General features: G+C 38.9%; 1 long non-coding RNA gene across 1 annotated transcript in view; it reads left to right on the top strand.

The window, feature by feature from the left end:
* The window catches only part of LOC139439405 (uncharacterized), a 138,103-nt gene extending 126,291 nt beyond the window's left edge, over positions 1-11,812 (top strand). The window contains exon 3 of the long non-coding RNA XR_011649317.1: positions 11,714-11,812. This is a non-coding gene — a long non-coding RNA (uncharacterized lncRNA). The remainder of the gene's footprint in view (positions 1-11,713) is intronic.
* The last annotated feature ends 611 nt before the right edge of the window (positions 11,813-12,423 follow it).

The raw sequence follows: 12,423 nt of genomic DNA, 5'->3' as shown, positions 1-12,423 counted from the left end.
AACTAAGAACTCTAAGTACAAAGTTTCATCGATATCAGTTGTGTGTCTATTCTGGGGCACAATTCCCCTCTGGCTGTGAACCTGTGCAATCCAGAGAACAAGTTATCTGCTTCCAATATATAATGGAGGGACAGTCATAGGATAAATATTTTCATTCCTATAGGGAGAAATTAGAAGGAAAATGAAGTTCAAGGGTTCCCAACAATTCCATAACCCTGCAGGGTCTATGACATTAGATTTCAAGATCTAAGAGTCATATATGGAATGATGTTTTGCCCACCCAGCCTGATGAAGAGGCAGCTCCACCTTTCCCTAGTGCTTGTGCAGCCCCACCATTTCCCATGCTCTCCCCAAACACAGGGGTTAAGGATACATACTTTTCAAACATTGGGATAGCACCAGCCTCTTCTGGTATCCAGGGCACAGAATACAACCTTGGAGAACACAGGGGTGTTAGCACTCTTCCTGAACATCAGGGTGGAAGGCCCTCCCTCTCCAAGCATGGGGGCAGACTCACCCTTTCCTCACACATGAGTGGACCTCCTCTTTTGGCCTGAAAATATTGTCTTTAGTCCAGACTTCAGCTTCCGTGGTTCTGCCCTTGAAGGGATTTTCCCTTTAATTTGTCCCTTTGCTGTCTCTTTTAGTCCAGGATGAAAGTGGTTCTATTCATACATATCTTGCAAAAACTTTTTGGTTTTGTATGTTGTACACAGGGGTCCAAACTATTAGACAATAGGACTATCCACAGACCCTTCCTGGATAATTGTACCTCCAATCCTGACTTGTACTAAAATGGCTAACTGGGTCTGTGTTCAGTTAAATACTCACATGGAGCACTATCCCTGGGGTCTTGCTTCCCAGAAACTCAGAATTTACTAAACCATCAATTTATGGTTTCTTTGTGCCTGAAGTTCAGTTCTTGGCTTGTCCCTTTCCTTTCCCTTTTAAATATAGCCCTCAAAGAGAAATCAGGCTGTACTTTGTACAATTAGTTTCAAAATCCCTGCAGCTAGATATCTAAGCTCATCACTTTCAAATTCTGTCTTCCACCTGACACCAGAACTCAATTTGCCTAGTTCTCTGTTACTTTAATAAGAAGTATCACCTTTCCTCCAGTATCCAATAGCATATTCATCACTTTCTTCTAAGGCCTGATAAGAAGTACCAATATCATCCATATTTCTACCATACAGTGTCTTTAAGGCAATCTAGGCCTTTTTTATGAAGCATCTTACAATTCTCCCAGCCTCTACTCATTACCCAATTCCAAAGCCAATTCCACTTTTTGGTATTTGCAATAGCAGCACTCCACTCTTCTGATACCAAAATCTATTTCAGTTTTCTAGGCTGCTCAAAGCAATACCATTGAATGATTCAGGTTAAGCAATAGAAATTTATTCACTTACAGTTAAGGTACAGCAAAAATGTCCAAATCAAGGCATCCTCAGGACAATGTTTTCTTCCCAAATACTGACTGCAGGAGATCTTTGGCTCCTCTGCCACTTGGCAAGACACATGGTGGTGTCTGCTTGTCTCTCCCTTCTCTTCTGGGTTTTGTTGCTTTCAGCTTCTTGCTTCCATGGCTTTCTGTCTTTTTTTGTTTATAAAAAACTCCAGTAACAGGATTGAGATCCATCCTGAATGAGGTGGGTCATACCTTACCTGAAGCAACGTCATCAAATGGTCCTATTTAAAATGGGTTTACACCCATAGGAATAGATTAGATTTAAGAACATGTTTTTAGGTTGTACTTATAGCTTCAAACTACTACAGAAATGTATGCAACTTTTTAAAGTGTGGTCTTCCTTAACATATGGCCTATGAAAAACTGCTGGGCTCTAAGGATTATGTTTCTAAAGAGTAGTGATTGAGTTTCACATCTTGATGTTTGAATAATGGTATCTTCTACATCATTTTGAGAATGTTTTCACCTCAACTTGTTATTGACTATAATCCACTTACTTCCTGAAGGATACTTGTATCATGTTCCCTATGGCTCAGGGCTTTTCAATCTAAAGGCTATCCTAGAACAATTCATTTATTCATTCATTCATTCATTCATTCACCCAACAAATGTTTATTAAGCACCTGTAATGTGCCAGGCACTGCCCTAGATGCTGGGGTACATGCAGAAAAAAGAACAGCAAACATCTCTGCTCTCAGGAGATTTACCTCTTTGTGGGAGGCCTGAAGACCTCATGCTATTCTCCACAATGCTACACTCTCTGCCTGCAATATTCCCTTCAATTCCTTTACTGGTTTTCAATCTATTCCCCAATAATAGGCTATGCTTCCAATATTATATCCTCATAAATCATTTTATTTTCTTCCAAGTACTTATTACAACTTTAATAATGTAGTTATTTGTGTAAGTAGACTACCTAGGATGTAAGCTCTCTTAGGACTGGCACCATGGTCTGTCTTACTTGTCACTAGATTACTAGAGTTTAGCACGGTGCCTAGAACAAAGAAAATACTGTCAATTGTTAGTTTCCTTGTTGCTAAAGCAAATACCACATGATGTGTTGGCTTAAACAAAAAAATTTATTGGCTCACTGTTTTGAAATTAGGAAGTCCAAATCAAGGCATCATCAAGGTGATGCTTTTTTCCTAAGACTGGCTTTCTGAGACTGGCTTCTGGCAATCCCTGTTGCTCGGCTCCTCTGTCAAATGGCAAACAAATGGTGACTTCTCCTAGCCTATGCATCCTCTTCCAAGTTTCACTAACATTCAGCTTCTTGCTTCCCATGGCTTTCTCTCTCTGTGTGTGAATTTTGTTCTGCTTATAAAGGATTCCTGAAATGGGATTAAGACCCATCTTGATTGAACTGAACTACAAATTAACCGAAGTAACTTCATCAAAAGGGCCTACTTACAGGGAAGTGGACTTGGCCCAGTGGTTAGGGCGTCCATCTACCACATGGGGGATCCGCAGTTCAAACCCCGGGCCTCCTTGACCCGTGTGGAGCTGGCCCATGCGCAGTGCTGATGCATGCAAGGAGTGCCCTGCCACGCAAGGGTGTCCCCTGCATAGGGGAGCCCCACATGCAAGGAGTGCACCCCGTAAGGAGAGCCACACAGTGTGAAAGAAAGTGCAGCCTGCCTAAGAATGGCACTGCACACACAGAGAGCTGACACAAGATGATGCAACAAAAAGAAACACAGATTCCCATGCCGCTGACAACAACAGAAGTAGACAAAGAAGACGATGTGGCAAATAGACACAGAGAACAGACAACTGGGGTGGGGAGGAGAAGGGGAGAGAAATAAATAAATAAATCTTAAAAAAAACAACAACAACAGAGCCTACTTACAATAGGTTCATACCCACAGGAGTGAATTAAGTTTAAGAACAAGTTTCTATAGGGTACATAGCTCCAAACCATCACAGTGTATTTTCATGATTTCACTTATTAATTCTGTATATAATTTTAGCCATTTTTCAAGAATCATCTCCAAAATCATATACTATAGAAGGCCATAAGTAAAAACCACATCTCCCTTTCTTTCCCTATTCCTCTCTAGCTTTGGGATCCTTTGCATCTCATGATATAGACCATGATATTGGGTATGAAGTAAAGTGATTAAAACCATGTCCCAAATTAATGTTACCTTAAAAATGTGAATAATATAACTACACATTTTGACTACATACTAATGGTATTAGATTCTTAGAGCAACCTATATATAATATCTCTTTACCTCCATTCATATGTCGGGGGTTTATGTTTTGTCACTGAGGAGTGAAAGGAGGAAAAGTCTAGGAAAAAGGAAGGGGAGACTGTATAAAGAATGGTTCTGTCATCTGCTCCCTCTTCAGCCCTCCTCCCAAGCTCCCACAATGATTATTAAGTGTTGTTATTTATAAGCTTTTGAAGCTCTTCGGTAAGAATATTTGCATCTCTGAAAATTAGCCAGTCACAGAGGAGGTCATGTGTGGCACCGAGGCAGAAGGAAGGCCTTCCCTGTGCTCTGAATAGAACCCAGCCCCCTTCTGGCATCATAAGGAGAGAAAATAAAGAGAGCATCTTGAGGCAGCACCATGGCCTGCACCTTGGCATTTTCTGATGGTTGAAGCTTTTCCAAGCAACGTTACAGCTAATTGACATGCATGTTGTTCCAAACCATTGCAGTAATCCATTTGTAAACAAATTTTGAAAGAGGTAGATCATTTCAGGTTGGAATTGGATATTTCAGTTTATCAGCATTGCATGGTGCAAAGGCATTTCAATTTATTGTTTGGTTGTCCCCAGTCCTATACTCTCCCAGGTTGTTACTTTCAATGCTCCATAGACGCCCCCAGGCCTCATCCTTTGCACCCACAATGCTGACAACTTCTCCCAACTTGTACACGTCCAATTTCAGCATCCACATTTATATCACTTCATTGTATTTGCATATATTTTTAACTTTTCTCTTTTGTCAAAGGGCATAGAAAATCTGACAACGCACAGATAAATTTCACTGAGTACCTAGTTAATGATAATGAAACAGCAGTTAATATCCTGTACTCCCCAATTTCTCCCCATCCCACTCAATTCAATGTTTTACATATTCACCAAAACCTGCTATATGGAAAGCTAGTTTCACCTCTTATTTCTTTAATTTGAACAATGGTAAAATGATTTTTTACATTTCTTTCCTCTTCAACTTTTCTTCCTTTATATTTACTCCTCAGGACAAGCTACATAATTTGTGGGCCCTAGTGCCAAATGATAATTCAAGGCCCCTAATTAGAAATTAAGAATTTCAAGACTGTGACTGTGGAGTGAGTTGTTCTACAGTGCCTTGCTATATGGTGTGTTGTGGCAACCCAGGCTCAGGCACAACAGAAACTTTCAGCAAATGACTGCTTTATTTCTTATATAGCACCAAGGGTCCAAGGGAGCAGGCAAAGAGATTCCATCATGGCTGGTCTCCTGGGGAGGCCAGTTGCTCAGATCAGGTCAGTGCACGGCAGCTCCACACCCCTTTCCTTCACATCAGAGAGGAGAGACAAATCTGTGCTGCCTAAGGGCAGAGTATTTATACAACTCAGGGGGTAGAGGCCCTGCCACTGAGACTTCTATCCTGATAAGCAGCTTGGGCTGATTGATCTGGGTTTAAGGTATGGGCAGGCCTTTTCATTAGACCTAACATCTCCCCTGGGCTGCAGAATGGAAACACCTGCACACAGCAGAAAAGGAGGCAGGGTAGGCAAGGGCTGGGAAATGGCTGTGTGTGTCTGTGACTTCCCTAGCAGGGACATCAGCGCTTTAATCTTTCTAAGTACAAGGTCCTTGCAACTATGTAAGTCACGTGTCCAATAAGGCGGTCCTGTCTCCATTGAATTTAACCCTGTCTCTTCTTTTCCTCAGGTCCCTTCGCCTTTGCCTATCACCTTCTCTTTCTGACAAATATCACCATCTCTTTCTTCTTAACATGAATATTTCCAACTCCTGGATTAGGCAAACTGGAATCAAATTGAGATAAAAGTAAAAAGTAAACATAAAAATTGGAACTATAGGTCTTGTGGTCCAATTGAGTTTTTGAGTAAAATGAATACCAGTTTCACCAAGGATTTGTTATATAAACGTAAAACTACTTCTCTGAATGGATTTCCAAGTGTTAATGACTTGCGTAGCCCATTTATAGGGAGCTAGCTTTATTTTTTCAAATAAATTTTTAATATGTTATTCCCAGGTGATTCTTTCAGGATGACTACTGTGTATTTCTGGTTCTACTTTCTAAATCTGGCAGAGAGGAGCAGGAGGTGATGAGAAGTAGTTCAGGGAGCACCATCTTCTCTGGCGTCTAAGTTCTTCCTGTTGCTCCCAGCTGACAACTCAAGCTGAGTTTCTTCACCCTGAACCCCAGGTCCCGCAAACATATGCTGACTTATATAGCAGCTTGCTTTCGCGAGTCCTGCAAGCAGCCCCCAGCCCCATGATGTCAGTACATCTAGTATTTGTCTTAAATGTACTTGTCTCCGCCATAGCCCTACCTCCTTCCTGGGTGAGTCCACAGCCCGCCTTACATCTGGCAAGTCTCTCAGCTCTCTCTCCTTCTGGATTCCTGCATCTTTGAGTGCCAACTCTGTTTTGCAACAAACTAAACTTGTCCCAGAAGTCAACCCTACTCATTGTTCTACAAGAAACCTACTCCCCTGCAGCATTCCAAAGTTCAGCAGACTTGTCTGGCGACTTGTAGATTAAAGGAAAGACCACATCCTACTTCCTGTCTTCACCCATCTGCCTCCTTGCTCATTCTCATTTTACTTCAGCCACCCAACACTCACACCCTCACCCCTCCTCTAAAACACAAGCAAATTCTTTCTCTTCCTGTACAAAACAAAAAGTTTACCTATGTCCTACTCCCTTGGGGTCTTATCTACTATCTCCAAGCCGTCATCAACTTATTTTTCTAAGCACAGTTCCCTTCCTAAAATGTATTCCCATGATAAATATTAATATAATAATGTTTTTCATTTAGTTACACCTATATAAAAATTTCCTCTTACTGAAATTAGCTTCTCCTGTGTTCTATAACTTCACCAATCAGGAATTCTGGATTTTTTCAAATTTCAAATATTCTGTCTCATAGCCTCCATAAGCATCTTCTACTTATACACGGAAGTGTTGTCTGATTTTTAATTTAAATATATTTTCATTGTACCATACCTCTGTTAGATACTTGACCCAAACAACAGGTTTTCTGCAATAGTTAGCACACTGAAAGAGACCCCACCCCAAAACGAGACTGCCATTGTAAAAATTCCCCTATCCCTTGGTCTATCACTGAATTAATTTTTGCCATTTTGACCTTGAGTTTGATTGTTTTCATTTGCATACTTTTTCCTCTTGAAATCTGGTTTGCTTTATACCTGACTTGGATTTCTTTCTATCACAGAAACCTGACCTGCTGACAGTTATTTCCCATAGAAATTTTATTTTCAGGTTTTCAAAACAATACACGGTCACCGTAAGAAATTTGGGAAATTTTAAGAATGGAATAAAAATAAAACTAAAAACATTTTTGATACTTCTCCCCAAAAACAACACTTGCTAACACTCTAATATTTAATATATTTTCTTAATATTTTTTCTAGACATCAATTTTATAAAACTAGACTCACTCTGATATATAATTTTGTATTCTATCTTTTAAAAAAATCAATTTTATTGATACATATTAGTGAAGCATACAATATCCATCCAAAGTGTGCAATCATTGGTATCTGACATAATCACATAGTTGTGAATTCATCACTTCAATCATTATTAGAGCTTTTTCATTATTTCAACAATATAATAAACAAACAAAAAAGCCCAGACAAACAAAAAAATTCATCACCTCTCAAACTCTTTATGCTTCCCCTGCAGTTCATAGCTGCTATTTTGGACTATTCTTGCATATTTATTTATTTATTTTAAAGCAGTTTTATTGGGATGTATTTACATACCATACAATCTTTCCAAAGTAAATAATCGATGGCTTTTAGTATAATTACAATGTTGTGCATTCATCACCACAAAAGATTTTAGAACAATTTCATTATTCTAAAAAGAAAACCTCCACACCCCTTAGTAGTCACCTCTCAGTCCTTCTATCCTTCTACAGCCCTACATAACCACTAATCTAATTACATTTTAAACTTGACGTATATTTACATATTAAACAAATGGAATCATACAATATTGTGTCCGAGTTCTTCCTACTTAACATAATGTTTTTTTGTTTGATATTCACATCTTTTAACATTAACACACATTTGTTCAGTTTCAAAGAAAAACACTTTTATAGATGCAACAGTCCCCATATTGATATTTCACATGAGGTTTTACTATATTATATAGTTCCAAGTTACATTTTTAGCTGTTTTTAAAATAATATACATGACCTTAGACTTTCCATTTCAACCACTATCATACGCATATAATAGCATTGCTATTACCAGCACTATGATTGCTTTCACTTTTTCCATCCATTTCCAAAAATTAACACACATCCTTTTTACCAATTCTGCACTAGTTAACCCTCAGCTTTCCATTCTCTAAACTCATTCTATTTTCTGGCGATCCATATTCAAATTATTAACTCCATAAAATTACACAATATATTTTATTTAGTTCATAATAGCATAATCTTACAATAGTTGTCATTTTGTGTCTGTCTTGCTTTACTCACAATAATGTCCTCCAGGTTCATCCATTTTATCATATATTTTACAACTTCATTTCTTTTTACAACTGCATAGTATTCCATCATGTGTATATGCCACAGTTTGCTTATTCATTCTTCAGCTGATGGACATCTGGGTTGTTTCCATCTTTTGGCAATCATGAATAATGCCACTACTATAAACATCTGTGTGCAGATGTCTGTTTGTGTCACTGCTCTCAGTTCTGCTAGGTATATAGCCAGTAGTGGTATTTCCAGGTCATGTGGCAAATCTGCATTCTATCAAGTCATTTAACTTTCATCTAGGGGGAAATGAGGAAAAATTTAATATACTGGTTCCTACTGACCATTTCCTCATAGGATGAATTCCCCTTTACTCTGGATTGTACCTGCATAGAAAGGGGTTCAGTGGTTGTTATTGTGTCTCAAACCTTAGCATCAACAGGGAAGTTCCAACAAAGAAACACACACACACACAAATAAAAGTAAACAAAAGTAGAAAGGTTCTAGGCAGGGGGACAGAAGGACACAGCATAGGCACAAAATTGTCAGGATTCACCTATGTTAAGTTCATCGGAACATACATATACCTGCCATCACAGTGGCAACTGGAACAAAAGACAGTTGTGACTGCGAGTATCAGAATCTTGTGGTGAACCACACCACACTGCTAATGGGAGGAGCCTGAAGCTGATTTAGGAGGTTCTGGCATAGATATGAAACAAATCTCTGTTACCTTGAGTTTCTGCAAAGTTAGGACTCAGCAAAGCTGATCACCCCAACAGAACTGACAGAAGAAATAGTCAAGGTCAACAGGTCAACAGGATTGAAGAGCTGCACGAGGAATTTGAGACACTATTCGATCATGCTATTAAAGATGCTTTAAAACAAAGTTTCCTTAGATGTATATTTCATTTCATTGATGTGCCCTGATAATTCTACAATTGTTAGACACTTAGGTTATTTCCTCTTTATTATTACTACATTGTTACAATGACCAAGCTTAATTTTGAATGCCTTGTCAGCACTTTCTGAATAGTTAACCCAGGCTTAACTCTGGATTTTGGCATGAGGAAATCTCGTACGTGTGTTGTTTTCATGTGATCTTGGTATGTGGAGAAAGTACAAAAATGCAAATTTAATACAAAATGGGTTTTATTTTTCTAGATAGTGTCACTGTCTAATGGGAGAGCAGCAGGGGTCTTCCTTTTCTTTCCATGTAGTTCTTCATTTGGGGTCCATTTTTCCACTCAAAATTTGTTGAGCCTCTTACTGTGCCAAGTGTTGTGCTAGACATAACACCCACTACAAAGAGTTTCTAATCCAGTGCAGAAACCGTTTCTTGCTATAAACACCAAAACCATTTAGGAAAATAATTTGCAAATGAGGGATATGGAATAACTTATTTTATAATGGTATAACCCAGAAGAGGGATTCTAGTTCTAAATAAAAACCAGACCAAGGTTTTGTTTAGAACTATGCTGGAATACTGGGCAGTTTTCCTGGCAGAATATTTTTGAGAGTAAGAGAATTGAATCCAGGGAAGCAGACTTGGCTCAACAGATAAGAGTGTCCACCTACCAAATGGGAGGTCCAGGGTTCAAACCCCGGGCCTCCTTGACCCGTGTGGAGCTGGCCCATGTGCAGTGCTGATGCGCACAAGGAGTGCCATGCCACGCGGGGGTGTTGTCCGCATAGGGGAGTCCCATGTGCAAGAAGTGCTCCCCATAAGGAGAGTTGCCCAGCGCAAAAGAAAGTTCAGCCTGCCCAGGAGTGGTGGCCGCCCACATGGAGAGCTAACTCAGCAAGATGACACAACAAAAAGAGACATAGATTCCCAGCATAGACTCTGACAAGAATAGAAAAAGATATAGAAGAACACACAGCCAATGAACACAGAGAACAGAAAACTGGGGGGGAGGGGGGGTGCGGAATAAATAAATAAATTAATTAATTGATTAAAAAAGAGAGAGAATTGAATCCAATGTGGCCTCCCAGCAGTAGAGTAACACTATATGGAAGGAAGATACAATGCTATTGTCTAAACCTCTAATTTTGCAATAGTTTCACATAGAATTAGTTCTCTGTGGCAAGGTGGAACTGAGTCAATTCTCTATCCTGTCCTGGAGTGAGGCTGTAAGTGAGGAAGGGAATTAGCTTCCCTCTTTATGCTGGGCATTGAAATATTTTAACATTGCCCATGATGTGAGGCTGAAAATCCTATGGGCTAAAAAATTAGCATATTATACCTCAATGGTTACAGTGATAGAATTTTAGGATGAAAGTTGGAGCTTAAATTTAATCTGAATCAGGTTCCTGAATTTGAGTCTGTATGACTGCCAAGGCACCTATTAAACACGGCTCATTTTGTGGTTTAGCACCTTGGTTCTCTTTGGCACAATGTGAATGCTGGTGATAATAATCAAAGCAATAAATGGGCTCTCTTTAGTGGATACTTTTCACAAAGTAGTAGTGATTTCTATTCCAAAATCCTGACAGGGATCTCATAGGAATTACTGGATTCTGTGTATTTAGAAAATCACACTGCTCTTTTATTGCACTTCATTCCCTAAAGTGATTAAACCCATAAAATATTATAAAATGGGACAAAGAGAGAAGCAGCCAAATTGTTATTTGTTGTGGGACTCCTCAAAGCAATAATGGAAGATTCTCTCTGTCCTCTTCTCTCCTCTTCTTTCTTGCCTTCCCTTTCCTTCCTCCCTCCCTCCCTCCCAGCACCCCCTCTTCCCTCTCCCTCCCTCCCTTTCTCCCTTTCTCCCTTTCTTTCTTTCTTCCTCCCTCCCTCCCTCCCTTCCTTCCTCCCTCCCTCCCTCTCTTTTTTCTTTCTTTCTTTTCTCTCCTTTCTTTCTCTCCTTCTTTCTTTCTTTTTCTTTCTTTTTCTTTCTTCTTCCCTTCTCCCTTCTTCCTTCTTCCTTCTTTCCTTTCCTGTAGTGCTTTAATCTTTTTCCCCCATTGGTAAAATTTTAAACAAATATTTCTGGCTTCCATTTTAAGCAAATATTTCTGGTTAGTGCCACTAATTCCCCATCTACCAAATGATGTTATAAAAGAATTTTTGGGGGAAATGCTTTGTTAAATTTTTTTTTAAGTTGTAGCAAAGAAGATGATTTTCTTAGATTTGGCCTATTTTGTATAAGACATAAGAATTTTGATCCCTTGAAAATGTTTACTCTGTTAAATCTGCTGTTTTTTTTAAGCAATACCTCCAAAATTAAGCTTTTTCAGTACTTTGCAGTACTGACTACATGATTTCATTTTTCCAAATCTACTTCCTCAAAGCTATAGACTTTATAAAATCAGAATAAAAAGGTTAAGAGGATAATACTTCTACCTTTTTTTTTTTGTAGTTTCTGACTTTTCAGTATCTTGCCATTAATTAACTTTCTCTTTGACTTTGTTCCTTTTCTGTAAATTGTAGTTTTCCTTTACTTCCGAAATACCTTCTTGTCTTCTTGATCCCACAAGGAAAGCCTCTGAAGTTTCATATCAGATAATCTGGAACTGATGGAATTGTGTGTTCTCTCTCCAGGTTGCTTCGTGAGAAAGCTCTGCTGAAAAAGCCTTGTGTTTATTTCCAAGACAGTGGCACCTGTCCAACAACATGTCCAATTTGTCAAGAAGGTCTGGCTGAAGCCCTTCATTATCATACATTGGTGAAATAATTAGCCTGAAGAGGAATGAATTGCACATTGTTTTTACCTAATACTCACACAGCTTCTTCCTTGTATCATACATTCCTGGCATTTCCTTCAAATTGTCTACCTTTTTAGCAAGCATGTATATTAGAATTGAAACAACAGCGTCGAAAAGCTACACATGGAAGGTGACACAGCTGCCTGAGAGAACTGAATCACAGAGTCCATCAGTAAGCCTTTTGTATTTTCTCTTACAGGGACTGACTTGTTACAAAATATATCTATTTAGGCTCATAGGCATCTTTTCAGACTCTAGGTCTCAATTAAACAAGCAATTTGTCAGTTCCCAATTACTGTGTTCCTTGTGTGGTATAAATAAGAAACAAGAAAGCTAGCTTTGGATCAGGCATCTTGCAGCACCAACATTTAAGGCATTTGAACTTTATAAAACCATTTCCCACCTGCATCAAAGAGGTTTTCTTTTGAGGTCTTGACTAATGCTAATACATAAGTAATATAGCTAGCTACCCTTTCATTTTTCCATTTAGAAATTGGAACTGATTGATAATTTTGCACAGAAAATGACCAAAGTGGAAAGTTGTGG

The sequence above is a fragment of the Dasypus novemcinctus genome, chromosome 8, assembly GCF_030445035.2.
Source record: "Dasypus novemcinctus isolate mDasNov1 chromosome 8, mDasNov1.1.hap2, whole genome shotgun sequence".
Taxonomy (NCBI): Eukaryota; Metazoa; Chordata; class Mammalia; order Cingulata; family Dasypodidae; genus Dasypus; species Dasypus novemcinctus.
Note: the sequence above shows the minus strand (reverse complement) of the source record. Positions and strands in the feature narration are given on the sequence as shown.